The sequence below is a fragment of the Bombus pascuorum genome, chromosome 13 (genome assembly GCF_905332965.1).
Source record: "Bombus pascuorum chromosome 13, iyBomPasc1.1, whole genome shotgun sequence".
In the NCBI taxonomy this organism is placed as follows: Eukaryota; Metazoa; Arthropoda; class Insecta; order Hymenoptera; family Apidae; genus Bombus; species Bombus pascuorum.
This window is the reverse complement of record NC_083500.1, coordinates 3,628,330-3,649,774: the sequence shown is the minus strand read 5'-3', so window position 1 is coordinate 3,649,774 and position 21,445 is coordinate 3,628,330.

Here is a 21,445-nt window from a genome sequence, read left to right as displayed (position 1 = left end):
GTATATAACGTTATACGTCAGTACGTAATGGTATATAACATTATACGTTATAAGGTAATACCATATAACGTTATACGTTATTACGTAATAGTATATAACGTTATACGTTATTACGTAATAGTATACAACGTTATACGTCAGTACGTAATGGTATATAACGTTATACGCCATAAGGTAATACTATATAACGTTATACGTTATTACGTAATAGTATATAACGTTATACGTCAGTACGTAATGGTATATAACGTTATACGCCATAAGGTAATACTATATAACGTTATATGTTATTACGTAATAGTATATAACGTATAACGTTATAAGGTAATACTACATAACGTTATACGTTAGTACGTAATAGTATATAACGTTATACGTCAGTACGTAATGGTATATAACGTTATACGCCATAAGGTAATACCATATAACTTTATACGTTATTACGTAATAGTATATAACGTTATACGTCAGTACGTAATGGTATATAACGTTATACGCCATAAGGTAATACTATATAACGTTATACGTTATTACGTAATAGTATATAACGTTATACGTTATAAGGTAATACTACATAACGTTATACGTTAGTACGTAATAGTATATAACATTATACGTCAGTACGTAATGGTATATAACGTTATACGCCATAAGGTAATACTATATAACGTTATACGTTATTACGTAGTAGTATATAACGTTATACGATATTACGTAATAGTATATAACGTTATACGATATTACGTAATAGTATATAACGTTATACGTGATAAGGTGATACTATATAACGTTATACGTTATTACGTATTAGTATATATCGTCATACGTTATTACGTAGTAGTATATAACGTTATACGATATTACGTAATAGTATATAACGTTATACGATATTACGTAATAGTATATAACGTTATACGTCAGTACGTAATGGTATATAACGTTATACGCCATAAGGTAATACTCTGTAACGTTATACGTTATTACGTAGTAGTATATAACGTTATACGATATTACGTAATAGTATATAACGTTATACGATATTACGTAATAGTATATAACGTTATACGTGATAAGGTGATACTATATAACGTTATACGTTATTACGTATTAGTATATATCGTCATACGTTATTACGTAGTAGTATATAACGTTATACGATATTACGTAATAGTATATAACGTTATACGATATTACGTAATAGTATATAACGTTATACGTCATAAGGTGACACTATATAACGTTATACGTTATTACGTAATAGTATATAACGTTATACGTTATAAGGTAATACTATATAACGTTATACGATATTACGTAATAGTATATAACGTTATACGTCAGTACGTAATGGTATATAACGTTATACGCCGTAAGGTAATACTATATAACGTTATACGTTATTACGTAATAGTATTTAGCGTTATACGATATTACGTAATAGTATATAACGTTATACGTTATAAGGTACTACTACATAACGTTAGACGTCATAAGGTAATACTATATAACGTTATACGCTATAAGGTAATACTATATAACGATATACGTTATTACGTATTAGTATATATCGTTATACGTTCTTACGTAGTAGTATATAACGTTATACGATATTACGTAATAGTATATAACGTTATACGTCATATGGTAATACTATATAACGTTACACGTTATTATGTAATAGTATATAACGTTATACGTTATAAGGTAATACTACATAACGTTATACGTTAGTACGTAATAGTATATAACGTTATACGTCAGTACGTAATGGTAAATAACGTTATACGCCATAAGGTAATACTATATAACGTTATACGTTATAAGGTACTACTACATAACGTTATACGTCATAAGGTAATACTATATAACGTTATACGTTATTACGTAATAGTAAAAAACGTTATACGTTATAAGGTACTACTACATAACGTTAGACGTCATAAGGTAATACTATATAACGTTATACGCCATAAGGTAGTACTATATAACGTTGTACGTTATTACGTATTAGTATATATCGTTATACGTTCTTACGTAGTAGTATATAACGTTATACGATATTACGTAATAGTATATAACGTTATACGTCATATAGTAATACTATATAACGTTATACGTTATTATGTAATAGTATATAACGTTATACGTTATAAGGTACTACTACATAACGTTATACGTTATAAGGTGATACTATATAACGTTATACGTTATTACGTATTAGTATATATCGTTATACGTTATTACGTAGTAGTATATAACATTATACGATATTACGTAATAGTATATTACGTTATACGTCATAAGGTGACACTATATAACGTTATACGTTATTACATAATAGTACATAACGTTATACGTCATATGGTAATACTATATAACGTTATACGTTATTACGTAATAGTATATAACGTTATACGTCAGTACGTAATGGTATATAACATTATACGTTATAAGGTAATACCATATAACGTTATACGTTATTACGTAATAGTATATAACGTTATACGTTATTACGTAATAGTATACAACGTTATACGTCAGTACGTAATGGTATATAACGTTATACGCCATAAGGTAATACTATATAACGTTATACGTTATTACGTAATAGTATATAACGTTATACGTCAGTACGTAATGGTATATAACGTTATACGCCATAAGGTAATACTATATAACGTTATATGTTATTACGTAATAGTATATAACGTAATACGTTATAAGGTAATACTACATAACGTTATACGTTAGTACGTAATAGTATATAACGTTATACGTCAGTACGTAATGGTATATAACGTTATACGCCATAAGGTAATACCATATAACTTTATACGTTATTACGTAATAGTATATAACGTTATACGTCAGTACGTAATGGTATATAACGTTATACGCCATAAGGTAATACTATATAACGTTATACGTTATTACGTAATAGTATATAACGTTATACGTTATAAGGTAATACTACATAACGTTATACGTTAGTACGTAATAGTATATAACATTATACGTCAGTACGTAATGGTATATAACGTTATACGCCATAAGGTAATACTATATAACGTTATACGTTATTACGTAATAGTATATAACGTTATACGTTATAAGGTAATACTACATAACGTTATACGTTAGTACGTAGTAGTATATAACGTTATACGTCAGTACGTAATGGTATATAACGTTATACGTTATAAGGTAATACCATATAACGTTATACGTTATTACGTAATAGAATATAACGTTATACGTTATTCCGTAATAGTATATAACGTTATACGTCAGTACGTAATGGTATATAACGTTATACGCCATAAGGTAATACTACATAACGTTATACGTTATTACGTAGTAGTATGTAACGTTATACGTTATAAGGTACTACTACATAACGTTAGACGTCATAAGGTAATACTATATAACGTTATACGCCATAAGGTAATACTATATAACGTTATACGTTATTACGTAGTAGTATATAACGTTATACGTCATAAGGTGATACTATATAATGTTATACGTTATTACGTATTAGTATATATCGTTATACGTTCTTACGTAGTAGTATATAACGTTATACGATATTACGTAATAGTATATAACGTTATACGTCATATGGTAATACTATATAACGTTATACGTTATTATGTAATAGTATATAACGTTATACGTTATAAGGTACTACTACATAATGTTATACGTCATAAGGTAATACTATATAACGTTATACGTTCTTACGTATTAGTATATATCGTTATACGTTCTTACGTAGTAGTATATAACGTTATACGTCAGTACGTAATGGTATATAACGTTATACGCCATAAGGTAATACTCTATAACGTTATACGTTATTACGTAGTAGTATATAACGTTATACGATATTACGTAATAGTATATAACGTTATACGATATTACGTAATAGTATATAACGTTATACGTGATAAGGTGATACTATATAACGTTATACGTTATTACGTATTAGTATATATCGTCATACGTTATTACGTAGTAGTATATAACGTTATACGATATTACGTAATAGTATATAACGTTATACGATATTACGTAATAGTATATAACGTTATACGTCAGTACGTAATGGTATATAACGTTATACGCCATAAGGTAATACTATAACACGTTATACGTTATTACGTAATAGTATATAACGTTATACGATGTTACGTAATAGTATATAACGTTATACGTTATAAGGTACTACTACATAACGTTATACGTCATAAGGTAATACTATATAACGTTATACGCCACAAGGTAATACTATATAACGTTATACGTTATTACGTAGTAGTATATAACGTTATACGATATTACGTAATAGTATATAACGTTATACGTTATAAGGTACTACTACATAACGTTATACGTCATAAGGTAATACTATATAACGTTATACGTTATTAGGTAATAGTATATAACGTTATACGTCAGTACGTAATGGTATATAACGTTATACGCCATAAGGTAATACTATGTAACGTTATACGTTATTACGTAGTAGTATATAACGTTATACGATATTACGTAATAGTATATAACGTTATACGATATTACGTAATAGTATATAACGTTATACGTGATAAGGTGATACTATATAACGTTATACGTTATTACGTATTAGTATATATCGTCATACGTTATTACGTAGTAGTATATAACGTTATACGATATTACCTAATAGTATATAACGTTATACGATATTACGTAATAGTATATAACGTTATACGTCATAAGGTGACACTATATAACGTTATACGTTATTACGTAATAGTATATAACGTTATACGTTATAAGGTAATACTATATAACGTTATACGTTATTACGTAGTAGTATATAACGTTATACGATATTACGTAATAGTATATAACGTTATACGTCATAAGGTGATACTATATAACGTTATACGTTATTATGTAATAGTATATAACGTTATACGTTATAAGGTACTACTACATAACGTTATACGTTATAAGGTGATACTATATAACGTTATACGTTATTACGTATTAGTATATATCGTTATACGTTATTACGTAGTAGTATATAATATTATACGATATTACGTAATAGTATATTACGTTATACGTCATAAGGTGACACTATATAACGTTATACGTTATTACATAATAGTACATAACGTTATACGTCATATGGTAATACTATATAACGTTATACGTTATTACGTAATAGTATATAACGTTATACGTCAGTACGTAATGGTATATAACATTATACGTTATAAGGTAATACCATATAACGTTATACGTTATTACGTAATAGTATATAACGTTATACGTTATTACGTAATAGTATACAACGTTATACGTCAGTACGTAATGGTATATAACGTTATACGCCATAAGGTAATACTCTATAACGTTATACGTTATTACGTAATAGTATATAACGTTATACGTCAGTACGTAATGGTATATAACGTTATACGCCATAAGGTAATACTATATAACGTTATATGTTATTACGTAATAGTATATAACGTAATACGTTATAAGGTAATACTACATAACGTTATACGTTAGTACGTAATAGTATATAACGTTATACGTCAGTACGTAATGGTATATAACGTTATACGCCATAAGGTAATACCATATAACTTTATACGTTATTACGTAATAGTATATAACGTTATACGTCAGTACGTAATGGTATATAACGTTATACGCCATAAGGTAATACTATATAACGTTATACGTTATTACGTAATAGTATATAACGTTATACGTTATAAGGTAATACTACATAACGTTATACGTTAGTACGTAATAGTATATAACATTATACGTCAGTACGTAATGGTATATAACGTTATACGCCATAAGGTAATACTATATAACGTTATACGTTATTACGTAATAGTATATAACGTTATACGTTATAAGGTAATACTACATAACGTTATACGTTAGTACGTAGTAGTATATAACGTTATACGTCAGTACGTAATGGTATATAACGTTATACGTTATAAGGTAATACCATATAACGTTATACGTTATTACGTAATAGAATATAACGTTATACGTTATTCCGTAATAGTATATAACGTTATACGTCAGTACGTAATGGTATATAACGTTATACGCCATAAGGTAATACTACATAACGTTATACGTTATTACGTAGTAGTATATAACGTTATACGTTATAAGGTACTACTACATAATGTTAGACGTCATAAGGTAATACTATATAACGTTATACGCCATAAGGTAATACTATATAACGTTATACGTTATTACGTAGTAGTATATAACGTTATACGTCATAAGGTGATACTATATAATGTTATACGTTATTACGTATTAGTATATATCGTTATACGTTCTTACGTAGTAGTATATAACGTTATACGATATTACGTAATAGTATATAACGTTATACGTCATATGGTAATACTATATAACGTTATACGTTATTATGTAATAGTATATAACGTTATACGTTATAAGGTACTACTACATAATGTTATACGTCATAAGGTAATACTATATAACGTTATACGTTCTTACGTATTAGTATATATCGTTATACGTTCTTACGTAGTAGTATATAACGTTATACGTCTGTACGTAATGGTATATAACGTTATACGCCATAAGGTAATACTCTATAACGTTATACGTTATTACGTAGTAGTATATAACGTTATACGATATTACGTAATAGTATATAACGTTATACGATATTACGTAATAGTATATAACGTTATACGTGATAAGGTGATACTATATAACGTTATACGTTATTACGTATTAGTATATATCGTCATACGTTATTACGTAGTAGTATATAACGTTATACGATATTACGTAATAGTATATAACGTTATACGATACTACGTAATAGTATATAACGTTATACGTCAGTACGTAATGGTATATAACGTTATACGCCATAAGGTAATACTATAACACGTTATACGTTATTACGTAATAGTATATAACGTTATACGATATTACGTAATAGTATATAACGTTATACGTTATAAGGTACTACTACATAACGTTATACGTCATAAGGTAATACTATATAACGTTATACGCCACAAGGTAATACTATATAACGTTATACGTTATTACGTAGTAGTATATAACGTTATACGATATTACGTAATAGTATATAACGTTATACGGTATTACGTAATAGTATATAACGTTATACGTCAGTACGTAATGGTATATAACGTTATACGCCACAAGGTAATACTATATAACGTTATACGTTATTACGTAGTAGTATATAACGTTATACAATATTACGTAATAGTATATAACGTTATACGTTATAAGGTACTACTACATAACGTTATACGTCATAAGGTAATACTATATAACGTTATACGTTATTAGGTAATAGTATATAACGTTATACGATATTACGTAATAGTATATAACGTTATACGTCATAAGGTGACACTATATAACGTTATACGTTATTACGCAATAGTATATAACGTTATACGTTATAAGGTAATACTATATAACGTTATACGTTATTACGTAGTAGTATATAACGTTATACGATATTACGTAATAGTATATAACGTTATACGGTATTACGTAATAGTATATAACGTTATACGTTATAAGGTAATACTACATAACGTTATACGATATTACGTAATAGTATATAACGTTATACGATATTACGTAATAGTATATAACGTTATACGTCATAAGGTGACACTATATAACGTTATACGTTATTACGCAATAGTATATAACGTTATACGTTATAAGGTAATACTATATAACGTTATACGTTATTACGTAGTAGTATATAACGTTATACGATATTACGTAATATTATATAACGTTATACGGTATTACGTAATAGTATATAACGTTATACGTCAGTACGTAATGGTATATAACGTTATACGTCATAAGGTGACACTATATAACGTTATACGATATTACGTATTAGTATATATCGTTATACTTTATTACGTAGTAGTATATAACGTTATACGATATTACGTAATAGTATATAACGTTATACGTCATAAGGTGACACTATATAACGTTATACGTTATTACGCAATAGTATATAACGTTATACGTTATAAGGTAATACTATATAACGTTATACGTTATTACGTAGTAGTATATAACGTTATACGATATTACGTAATAGTATATAACGTTATACGGTATTACGTAATAGTATATAACGTTATACGTTATTACGTAGTAGTATATAACGTTATACGTTATAAGGTACTACTACATAACGTTATACGACATAAGGTAATACTATATAACGTTATACGATATTACGTAATAGTATATAACGTTATACGTGATAAGGTGATACTATATAACGTTATACGTTATTACGTATTAGTATATATCGTCATACGTTATTACGTAGTAGTATATAACGTTATACGATATTACGTAATAGTATATAACGTTATACGATATTACGTAACAGTATATAACGTTATACGTCATAAGGTGACACTATATAACGTTATACGTTATTACGCAATAGTATATAACGTTATACGTTATAAGGTAGTACTATATAACGTTATACGTTATTACGTAGTAGTATATAACGTTATACGATATTACGTAATAGTATATAACGTTATACGGTATTACGTAATAGTATATAACGTTATACGTTATTACGTAGTAGTATATAACGTTATACGTTATAAGGTACTACTACATAACGTTATACGACATAAGGTAATACTATATAACGTTATACGTTATTACGTAATAGTAAATAACGTTATACGTTATAAGGTACTACTACATAACGTTAGACGTCATAAGGTAATACTATATAACGTTATACGCCATAAGGTAATACTATATAACGTTATACGTTATTACGTATTAGTATATATCGTTATACGTTCTTACGTAGTAGTATATAACGTTATACGATATTACGTAATAGTATATAACGTTATACGTCATAAGGTGATACTATATAACGTTATACGTTATTACATAATAGTAAATAACGTTATACGTCATATGGTAATACTATATAACGTTATACGTTATTACGTAATAGTATATAACGTTATACGTCAGTACGTAATGGTATATAACGTTATACGTTATAAGGTAATACCATATAACGTTATACGTTATTACGTAATAGTATATAACGTTATACGTTATTACGTAATAGTATACAACGTTATACGTCAGTACGTAATGGTATATAACGTTATACGCCATAAGGTAATACTCTGTAACGTTATACGTTATTACGTAGTAGTATATAACGTTATACGATATTACGTAATAGTATATAACGTTATACGATATTACGTAATAGTATATAACGTTATACGTGATAAGGTGATACTATATAACGTTATACGTTATTACGTATTAGTATATATCGTCATACGTTATTACGTAGTAGTATATAACGTTATACGATATTACGTAATAGTATATAACGTTATACGATATTACGTAATAGTATATAACCTTATACGTCATAAGGTGACACTATATAACGTTATACATTATTACGTAATAGTATATAACGTTATACGTTATAAGGTAATACTATATAACGTTATACGTTATTACGTAGTAGTATATAACGTTATACGATATTACGTAATAGTGTATAACGTTATACGGTATTACGTAATAGTATATAACGTTATACGTCAGTACGTAATGGTATATAACGTTATACGTCATAAGGTGACACTATATAACGTTATACGTTATTACGTATTAGTATATATCGTTATACTTTATTACGTAGTAGTATATAACGTTATACGATATTACGTAATAGTATATAACGTTATACGTTATTACGTAGTAGTATATAACGTTATACGTTATAAGGTACTACTACATAACGTTATACGACATAAGGTAATACTATATAACGTTATACGTTATTACGTAATAGTAAATAACGTTATACGTTATAAGGTACTACTACATAACGTTAGACGTCATAAGGTAATACTATATAACGTTATACGCCATAAGGTAATACTATATAACGTTATACGTTATTACGTATTAGTATATAACGTTATACGTTCTTACGTAGTAGTATATAACGTTATACGATATTACGTAATAGTATATAACGTTATACGTCATATGGTAATACTATATAACGTTATACGTTATTATGTAATAGTATATAACGTTATACGTTATAAGGTACTACTACATAACGTTATACGTTATAAGGTGATACTATATAACGTTATACGTTATTACGTATTAGTATATATCGTCATACGTTATTACGTAGTAGTATATAACGTTATACGATATTACGTAATAGTATATAACGTTATACGTCATAAGGTGATTCTATATAACGTTATACGTTATTACATAATAGTAAATAACGTTATACGTCATATGGTAATACTATATAACGTTATACGTTATTACGTAATAGTATATAACGTTATACGTCAGTACGTAATGGTATATAACGTTACACGTTATAAGGTAATACCATATAACGTTATACGTTATTACGTAATAGTATATATCGTTATACGTTATTACGTAATAGTATACAACGTTATACGTCAGTACGTAATGGTATATAACGTTATACGCCATAAGTTAATACTATATAACGTTATACGTTATTACGTAATTGTATATAACGTTATACGTTATTACGTAATAGTATATAACGTAATACGTAATAAGGTATTACCACATAACGTTATACGTTCTTACGTAGTAGTATATAACGTTATAGGTCAGTACGTAATGGTATATAACGTTATACGCCATAAGGTAATACCATATAACTTTATACGTTATTACGTAATAGTATATAACGTTATACGTCAGTACGTAATGGTATATAACGTTATACGCCATAAGGTAATACTATATAACGTTATACGTTATTACGTAATAGTATATAACGTTATACGTTATAAGGTAATACTACATAACGTTATACGTTAGTACGTAATAGTATATAACATTATACGTCAGTACGTAATGGTATATAACGTTATACGCCATAAGGTAATACTATATAACGTTATACGTTATTACGTAATAGTATATAACGTTATACGTTATAAGGTAATACTACATAACGTTATACGTTAGTACGTAGTAGTATATAACGTTATACGTCAGTACGTAATGGTATATAACGTTATACGTTATAAGGTAATACCATATAACGTTATACGTTATTACGTAATAGAATATAACGTTATACGTTATTCCGTAATAGTATATAACGTTATACGTCAGTACGTAATGGTATATAACGTTATACGCCATAAGGTAATACTACATAACGTTATACGTTATTACGTAGTAGTATATAACGTTATACGTTATAAGGTACTACTACATAACGTTAGACGTCATAAGGTAATACTATATAACGTTATACGCCATAAGGTAATACTATATAACGTTATACGTTATTACGTAGTTGTATATAACGTTATACGTCATAAGGTGATACTATATAATGTTATACGTTATTACGTATTAGTATATATCGTTATACGTTCTTACGTAGTAGTATATAACGTTATACGATATTACGTAATAGTATATAACGTTATACGTCATATGGTAATACTATATAACGTTATACGTTATTATGTAATAGTATATAACGTTATACGTTATAAGGTACTACTACATAATGTTATACGTCATAAGGTAATACTATATAACGTTATACGTTCTTACGTATTAGTATATATCGTTATACGTTCTTACGTAGTAGTATATAACGTTATACGTCTGTACGTAATGGTATATAACGTTATACGCCATAAGGTAATACCATATAACGCTATACGTTATTACGTAATAGTATATAACGTTATACGATATTACGTAATAGTATATAACGTTATACGATATTACGTAATAGTATATAACGTTATACGTGATAAGGTGATACTATATAACGTTATACGTTATTACGTATTAGTATATATCGTCATACGTTATTACGTAGTAGTATATAACGTTATACGATATTACGTAATAGTATATAACGTTATACGATATTACGTAATAGTATATAACGTTATACGTCAGTACGTAATGGTATATAACGTTATACGCCATAAGGTAATACTATAACACGTTATACGTTATTACGTAATAGTATATAACGTTATACGATATTACGTAATAGTATATAACGTTATACGTTATAAGGTACTACTACATAACGTTATACGTCATAAGGTAATACTATATAACGTTATACGCCACAAGGTAATACTATATAACGTTATACGTTATTAGGTAATAGTATATAACGTTATACGTCAGTACGTAAAGGTATATAACGTTATACGCCATAAGGTAATACTCTGTAACGTTATACGTTATTACGTAGTAGTATATAACGTTATACGATATTACGTAATAGTATATAACGTTATACGATATTACGTAATAGTATATAACGTTATACGTGATAAGGTGATACTATATAACGTTATACGTTATTACGTATTAGTATATATCGTCATACGTTATTACGTAGTAGTATATAACGTTATACGATATTACGTAATAGTATATAACGTTATACGATATTACGTAATAGTATATAACGTTATACGTCATAAGGTGACACTATATAACGTTATACGTTATTACGCAATAGTATATAACGTTATACGTTATAAGGTAATACTATATAACGTTATACGTTATTACGTAGTAGTATATAACGTTATACGATATTACGTAATAGTATATAACGTTATACGGTATTACGTAATAGTATATAACGTTATACGTCAGTACGTAATGGTATATAACGTTATACGCCACAAGGTAATACTATATAACGTTATACGTTATTACGTAGTAGTATATAACGTTATACAATATTACGTAATAGTATATAACGTTATACGTTATAAGGTACTACTACATAACGTTATACGTCATAAGGTAATACTATATAACGTTATACGTTATTAGGTAATAGTATATAACGTTATACGATATTACGTAATAGTATATAACGTTATACGTCATAAGGTGACACTATATAACGTTATACGTTATTACGCAATAGTATATAACGTTATACGTTATAAGGTAATACTATATAACGTTATACGTTATTACGTAGTAGTATATAACGTTATACGATATTACGTAATAGTATATAACGTTATACGGTATTACGTAATAGTATATAACGTTATACGTTATAAGGTAATACTACATAACGTTATACGATATTACGTAATAGTATATAACGTTATACGATATTACGTAATAGTATATAACGTTATACGGTATTACGTAATAGTATATAACGTTATACGTCAGTACGTAATGGTATATAACGTTATACGTCATAAGGTGACACTATATAACGTTATACGATATTACGTATTAGTATATATCGTTATACTTTATTACGTAATAGTATATAACGTTATACGATATTACGTAATAGTATATAACGTTATACGTGATAAGGTGATACTATATAACGTTATACGATATTACGTAATAGTATATAACGTTATACGTGATAAGGTGATACTATATAACGTTATACGTTATTACGTATAAGTATATATCGTCATACGTTATTACGTAGTAGTATATAACGTTATACGATATTACGTAATAGTATATAACGTTATACGATATTACGTAATAGTATATAACGTTATACGTCATAAGGTGACACTATATAACGTTATACGTTATTACGCAATAGTATATAACGTTATACGTTATAAGGTAATACTATATAACGTTATACGTTATTACGTAGTAGTATATAACGTTATACGATATTACGTAATAGTATATAACGTTATACGGTATTACGTAATAGTATATAACGTTATACGTTATTACGTAGTAGTATATAACGTTATACGTTATAAGGTACTACTACATAACGTTATACGACATAAGGTAATACTATATAACGTTATACGTTATTACGTAATAGTAAATAACGTTATACGTTATAAGGTACTACTACATAACGTTAGACGTCATAAGGTAATACTATATAACGTTATACGCCATAAGGTAATACTATATAACGTTATACGTTATTACGTATTAGTATATATCGTTATACGTTCTTACGTAGTAGTATATAACGTTATACGATATTGCGTAATAGTATATAACGTTATACGTCATATGGTAATATTATATAACGTTATACGTTATTATGTAATAGTATATAACGTTATACGTTATAAGGTACTACTACATAACGTTATACGTTATTACGTATTAGTATATATCGTTATACGTTATTACGTAATAGTATATAACGTTATACGGTATTACGTAATAGTATATAACGTTATACGTTATTACGTAGTAGTATATAACGTTATACGTTATAAGGTACTACTACATAACGTTATACGACATAAGGTAATACTATATAACGTTATACGATATTACGTAATAGTATATAACGTTATACGCCATAAGGTAATACTATATAACGTTATACGTTATTACGTATTAGTATATATCGTTATACGTTATTACGTAGTAGTATATAACGTTATACGATATTACGTAATAGTATATAACGTTATACGTCATAAGGTGATACTATATAACGTTATACGTTATTACATAATAGTAAATAACGTTATACGTCATATGGTAATACTATATAACGTTATACGTTATTACGTAATAGTATATAACGTTATACGTCAGTACGTAATGGTATATAACGTTATACGTTATAAGGTAATACCATATAACGTTATACGTTATTACGTAATAGTATATAACGTTATACGTCAGTACGTAATGGTATATAACGTTATACGCCATAAGGTAATACTATATAACGTTATACGTTATAAGGTACTACTACATAACGTTATACGTCATAAGGTAATACTATATAACGTTATACGTTATTACGTAATAGTAAATAACGTTATACGTTATAAGGTACTACTACATAACGTTAGACGTCCTAAGGTAATACTATATAACGTTATACGCCATAAGGTAATACTATATAACGTTATACGTTATTACGTATTAGTATATATCGTTATACGTTCTTACGTAGTAGTATATAACGTTAAACGATATTACGTAATACTATATAACGTTATACGTCAGTACGTAATGGTATATAACGTTATACGCCATAAGGTAATGCCATATAACGTTATACGTTATTACGTAATAGTATATAACGTTATACGTTATTACGTAATAGTATATAACGTTATACGTTATTACGTAATAGTATATAACGTTATACGTCAGTACGTTATGGTATATAACGTTATACGCCATAAGGTAATACTATATAACGTTATACGTTATTACGTAGTAGTATATAACGTTATACGTCATAAGGTGACACTATATAACGTTATACGTTGTTACGTAATAGTATATAACGTTATACGTTATAAGGTAATACTACATAACGTTATACGTTAGTACGTAATAGTATATAACGTTATACGTCAGTACGTAATGGTATATAACGTTATACGCCATAATGTAATACTATATAACGTTATACGTTATTACGTAATAGTATATAACGTTATAAGATATTAGGTAATACCATATAACTTTATACGTTATTACGTAATAGTATATAACGTTATACGTCAGTACGTAATGGTATATAACGTTATACGCCATAAGGTAATACTATATAACGTTATACGTTATTACGTAGTAGTATATAACGTTATACGATATTACGTAATAGTATATAACGTTATACGATATTACGTAATAGTATATAACGTTATACGTCAGTACGTAATGGTATATAACGTTATACGTTATAAGGTAATACCATATAACGTTATACGTTATAAGGTAATACCATATAACGTTATACGTTATTACGTAATAGCATATAACGTTATACGATATTGCGTAATAGTATATAACGTTATACGTCAGTACGTAATGTTATATAACGTTATACGCCGTAAGGTAATACTATATAACGTTATACGTTATTACGTAATAGTATTTAGCGTTATACGATATTACGTAATAGTATATAACGTTATACGTTATAAGGTACTACTACATTACGTTAGACGTCATAAGGTAATACTATATAACGTTATACGCTATAAGGTAATACTATATAACGTTATACGTTATTGCGTATTAGTATATATCGTTATACGTTCTTACTTAGTAGTATATAACGTTATACGATATTACGTAATAGTATATAACGTTATACGTCATATGGTAATACTATATAACGTTATACGTTATTATGTAATAGTATATAACGTTATACGATATTGCGTAATAGTATATAACGTTATACGTCAGTACGTAATGTTATATAACGTTATACGCCGTAAGGTAATACTATATAACGTTATACGTTATTACGTAATAGTATTTAGCGTTATACGATATTACGTAATAGTATATAACGTTATACGTCATAAGGTGATACTATATAACGTTATACGTTATTACATAATAGTAAATAACGTTATACGTCATATGGTAATACTATATAACGTTATACGTTATTACGTAGTAGTATATAACGTTATACGTCATAAGGTGACACTATATAACGTTATACGTTGTTACGTAATAGTATATAACGTTATACGTTATAAGGTAATACTACATAACGTTATACGTTAGTACGTAATAGTATATAACGTTATACGTCAGTACGTAATGGTATATAACGTTATACGCCATATGGTAATACCATATAACGTTATACGTTATTACGTAATAGTATATAACGTTATACGTTATAAGGTAATACCATATAACTTTATACGTTATTACGTAATAGTATATAACGTTATACGTCAGTACGTAATGGTATATAACGTTATACGCCATAAGGTAATACTATATAACGTTATACGTTATTACGTAGTAGTATATAACGTTATACGATATTACGTAATAGTATATAACGTTTTACGATATTACGTAATAGTATATAACGTTATACGTCAGTACGTAATGGTATATAACGTTATACGTTATAAGGTAATACCATATAACGTTATACGTTATTACGTAATAGCATATAACGTTATACGTTATAAGGTAATACCATATAACGTTATACGTTATTACGTAATAGCATATAACGTTATACGATATTGCGTAATAGTATATAACGTTATACGTCAGTACGTAATGTTATATAACGTTATACGCCGTAAGGTAATACTATATAACGTTATACGTTATTACGTAATAGTATTTAGCGTTATACGATATTACGTAATAGTATATAACGTTATACGTTATAAGGTACTACTACATTACGTTAGACGTCATAAGGTAATACTATATAACGTTATACGCTATAAGGTAATACTATATAACGTTATACGTTATTGCGTATTAGTATATATCGTTATACGTTCTTACTTAGTAGTATATAACGTTATACGATATTACGTAATAGTATATAACGTTATACGTCATATGGTAATACTATATAACGTTATACGTTATTATGTAATAGTATATAACGTTATACGTTATAAGGTAATACTACATAACGTTATACGTTAGTACGTAATAGTATATAACGTTATACGTCAGTACGTAATGGTATATAACGTTATACGCCATAAGGTAATACTATATAACGTTATACGTTATAAGGTACTACTACATAACGTTATACGTCATAAGGTAATACTATATAACGTTATACGTTATTACGTGATAGTAAAAAACGTTATACGTTATAAGGTACTACTACATAACGTTAGACGTCATAAGGTAATACTATATATCGTTATACGCCATAAGGTAGTACTATATAACGTTATACGTTATTACGTATTAGTATATATCGTTATACGTTCTTACGTAGTAGTATATAACGTTATACGATATTACGTAATAGTATATAACGTTATACGTCATATGGTAATACTATATAACGTTATACGTTATTATGTAATAGTATATAACGTTATACGTTATAAGGTACTACTACATAACGTTATACGTTATAAGGTGATACTATATAACGTTATACGTTATTACGTATTAGTATATATCGTTATACGTTATTACGTAGTAGTATATAACGTTATACGATATTACGTAATAGTATATATCGTTATACGTTAGTACGTAATAGTATATAACGTTATACGTCAGTACGTAATGGTATATAACGTTATACGCCATAAGGTAATACCATATAACTTTATACGTTATTACGTAATAGTATATAACGTTATACGTCAGTACGTAATGGTATATAACGTTATACGCCATAAGGTAATACTATATAACGTTATACGTTATTACGTAATAGTATATAACGTTATACGTTATAAGGTAATACTACATAACGTTATACGTTAGTACGTAATAGTATATAACATTATACGTCAGTACGTAATGGTATATAACGTTATACGCCATAAGGTAATACTATATAACGTTATACGTTATTACGCAATAGTATATAACGTTATACGTTATAAGGTAATACTACATAACGTTATACGTTAGTACGTAGTAGTATATAACGTTATACGTCAGTACGTAATGGTATATAACGTTATACGTTATAAGGTAATACCATATAACGTTATACGTTATTACGTAATAGAATATAACGTTATACGTTATTCCGTAATAGTATATAACGTTATACGTCAGTACGTAATGGTATATAACGTGATACGCCATAAGGTAATACTACATAACGTTATACGTTATTACGTAGTAGTATATAACGTTATACGTTATAAGGTACTACTACATAACGTTAGACGTCATAAGGTAATACTATATAACGTTATACGCCATAAGGTAATACTATATAACGTTATACGTTAATACGTAGTAGTATATAACGTTATACGTCATAAGGTGATACTATATAATGTTATACGTTATTACGTATTAGTATATATCGTTATACGTTCTTACGTAGTAGTATATAACGTTATACGATATTACGTAATAGTATATAACGTTATACGTCATATGGTAATACTATATAACGTTATACGTTATTATGTAATAGTATATAACGTTATACGTTATAAGGTACTACTACATAACGTTATACGTCATAAGGTAATACTATATAACGTTATACGTTATTACGTATTAGTATATATCGTTATACGCTCTTACGTAGTAGTATATAACGTTATACGTCAGTACGTAATGGTATATAACGTTATACGCCATAAGGTAATACTCTATAACGTTATACGTTATTACGTAGTAGTATATAACGTTATACGATATTACGTAATAGTATATAACATTATACGATATTACGTAATAGTATATAACGTTATACGTGATAAGGTGATACTATATAACGTTATACGTTATTACGTATTAGTATATATCGTCATACGTTATTACGTAGTAGTATATAACGTTATACGATATTACGTAATAGTATATAACGTTATACGATATTACGTAATAGTATATAACGTTATACGTCAGTACGTAATGGTATATAACGTTATACGCCATAAGGTAATACTATAACACGTTATACGTTATTACGTAATAGTATATAACGTTATACGATATTACGTAATAGTATATAACGTTATACGTCAGTACGTAATGGTATATAACGTTATACGTTATAAGGTAATACCATATAACGTTATACGTTATTACGTAATAGCATATAACGTTATACGATATTGCGTAATAGTATATAACGTTATACGTCAGTACGTAATGGTATATAACGTTATACGCCATAAGGTAATACTATATAACGTTATACGTTATTACGTAATAGTATTTAACGTTATACGATATTACGTAATAGTATATAACGTTATACGTTATAAGGTACTACTACATAACGTTAGACGTCATAAGGTAATACTATATAACGTTATACGCTATAAGGTAATACTATATAACGTTATACGTTATTACGTATTAGTATATATCGTTATACGTTCTTACGTAGTAGTATATAACGTTATACGATATTACGTAATAGTATATAACGTTATACGTCATATGGTAATACTATATAACGTTATACGTTATTATGTAATAGTATATAACGTTATACGTTATAAGGTTCTACTACATAACGTTAGACGTCATAAGGTAATACTATATAACGTTATACGCCATAAGGTAATACTATATAACGTTATACGTTATTACGTAGTAGTATATAACGTTATACGTCATAAGGTGATACTATATAATGTTATACGTTATTACGTATTAGTATATATCGTTATACGTTATTACGTAGTAGTATATAACGTTATACGATATTACGTAATAGTATATAACGTTATACGTCATAAGGTGATACTATATAACGTTATACGTTATTACATAATAGTAAATAACGTTATACGTCATATGGTAATACTATATAACGTTATACGTTATTACGTAATAGTATATAACGTTATACGTCAGTACGTAATGGTATATAACGTTATACGTTATAAGGTAATACCATATAACGTTATACGTTATTACGTAATAGTATATAACGTTATACGTCAGTACGTAATGGTATATAACGTTATACGCCATAAGGTAATACTCTATAACGTTATACGTTATTACGTAGTAGTATATAACGTTATACGATATTACGTAATAGTATATAACGTTATACGATATTACGAAATAGTATATAACGTTATACGTGATAAGGTGATACTATATAACGTTATACGTTATTACGTATTAGTATATATCGTCATACGTTATTACGTAGTAGTATATAACGTTATACGATATTACGTAATAGTATATAACGTTATACGATATTACGTAATAGTATATAACGTTATACGTCAGTACGTAATGGTATATAACGTTATACGCCATAAGGTAATACTATAACACGTTATACGTTATTACGTAATAGTATATAACGTTATACGATATTACGTAATAGTATATAACGTTATACGTTATAAGGTACTACTATATAACGTTATACGTCATAAGGTAATACTATATAACGTTATACGCCATAAGGTAATACTATATAACGTTATACGTTATTACGTAGTAGTATATAACGTTATACGATATTACGTAATAGTATATAACGTTATACGATATTACGTAATAGTATATAACGTTATACGTAAGTACGTAATGGCATATAACGTTATACGCCATAAGGTAATACTATATAACGTTATACCTTATTACGTAATAGTATATAACGTTATACGTTATAAGGTAATACCATATAACTTTATACGTTATTACGTAATAGTATATAACGTTATACGTCAGTGCGTAATGGTATATAACGTTATACGCCATAAGGTAATACTATATAACGTTATACGTTATTACGTAGTAGTATATAACGTTATACGATATTACGTAATAGTATATAACGTTATACGATATTACG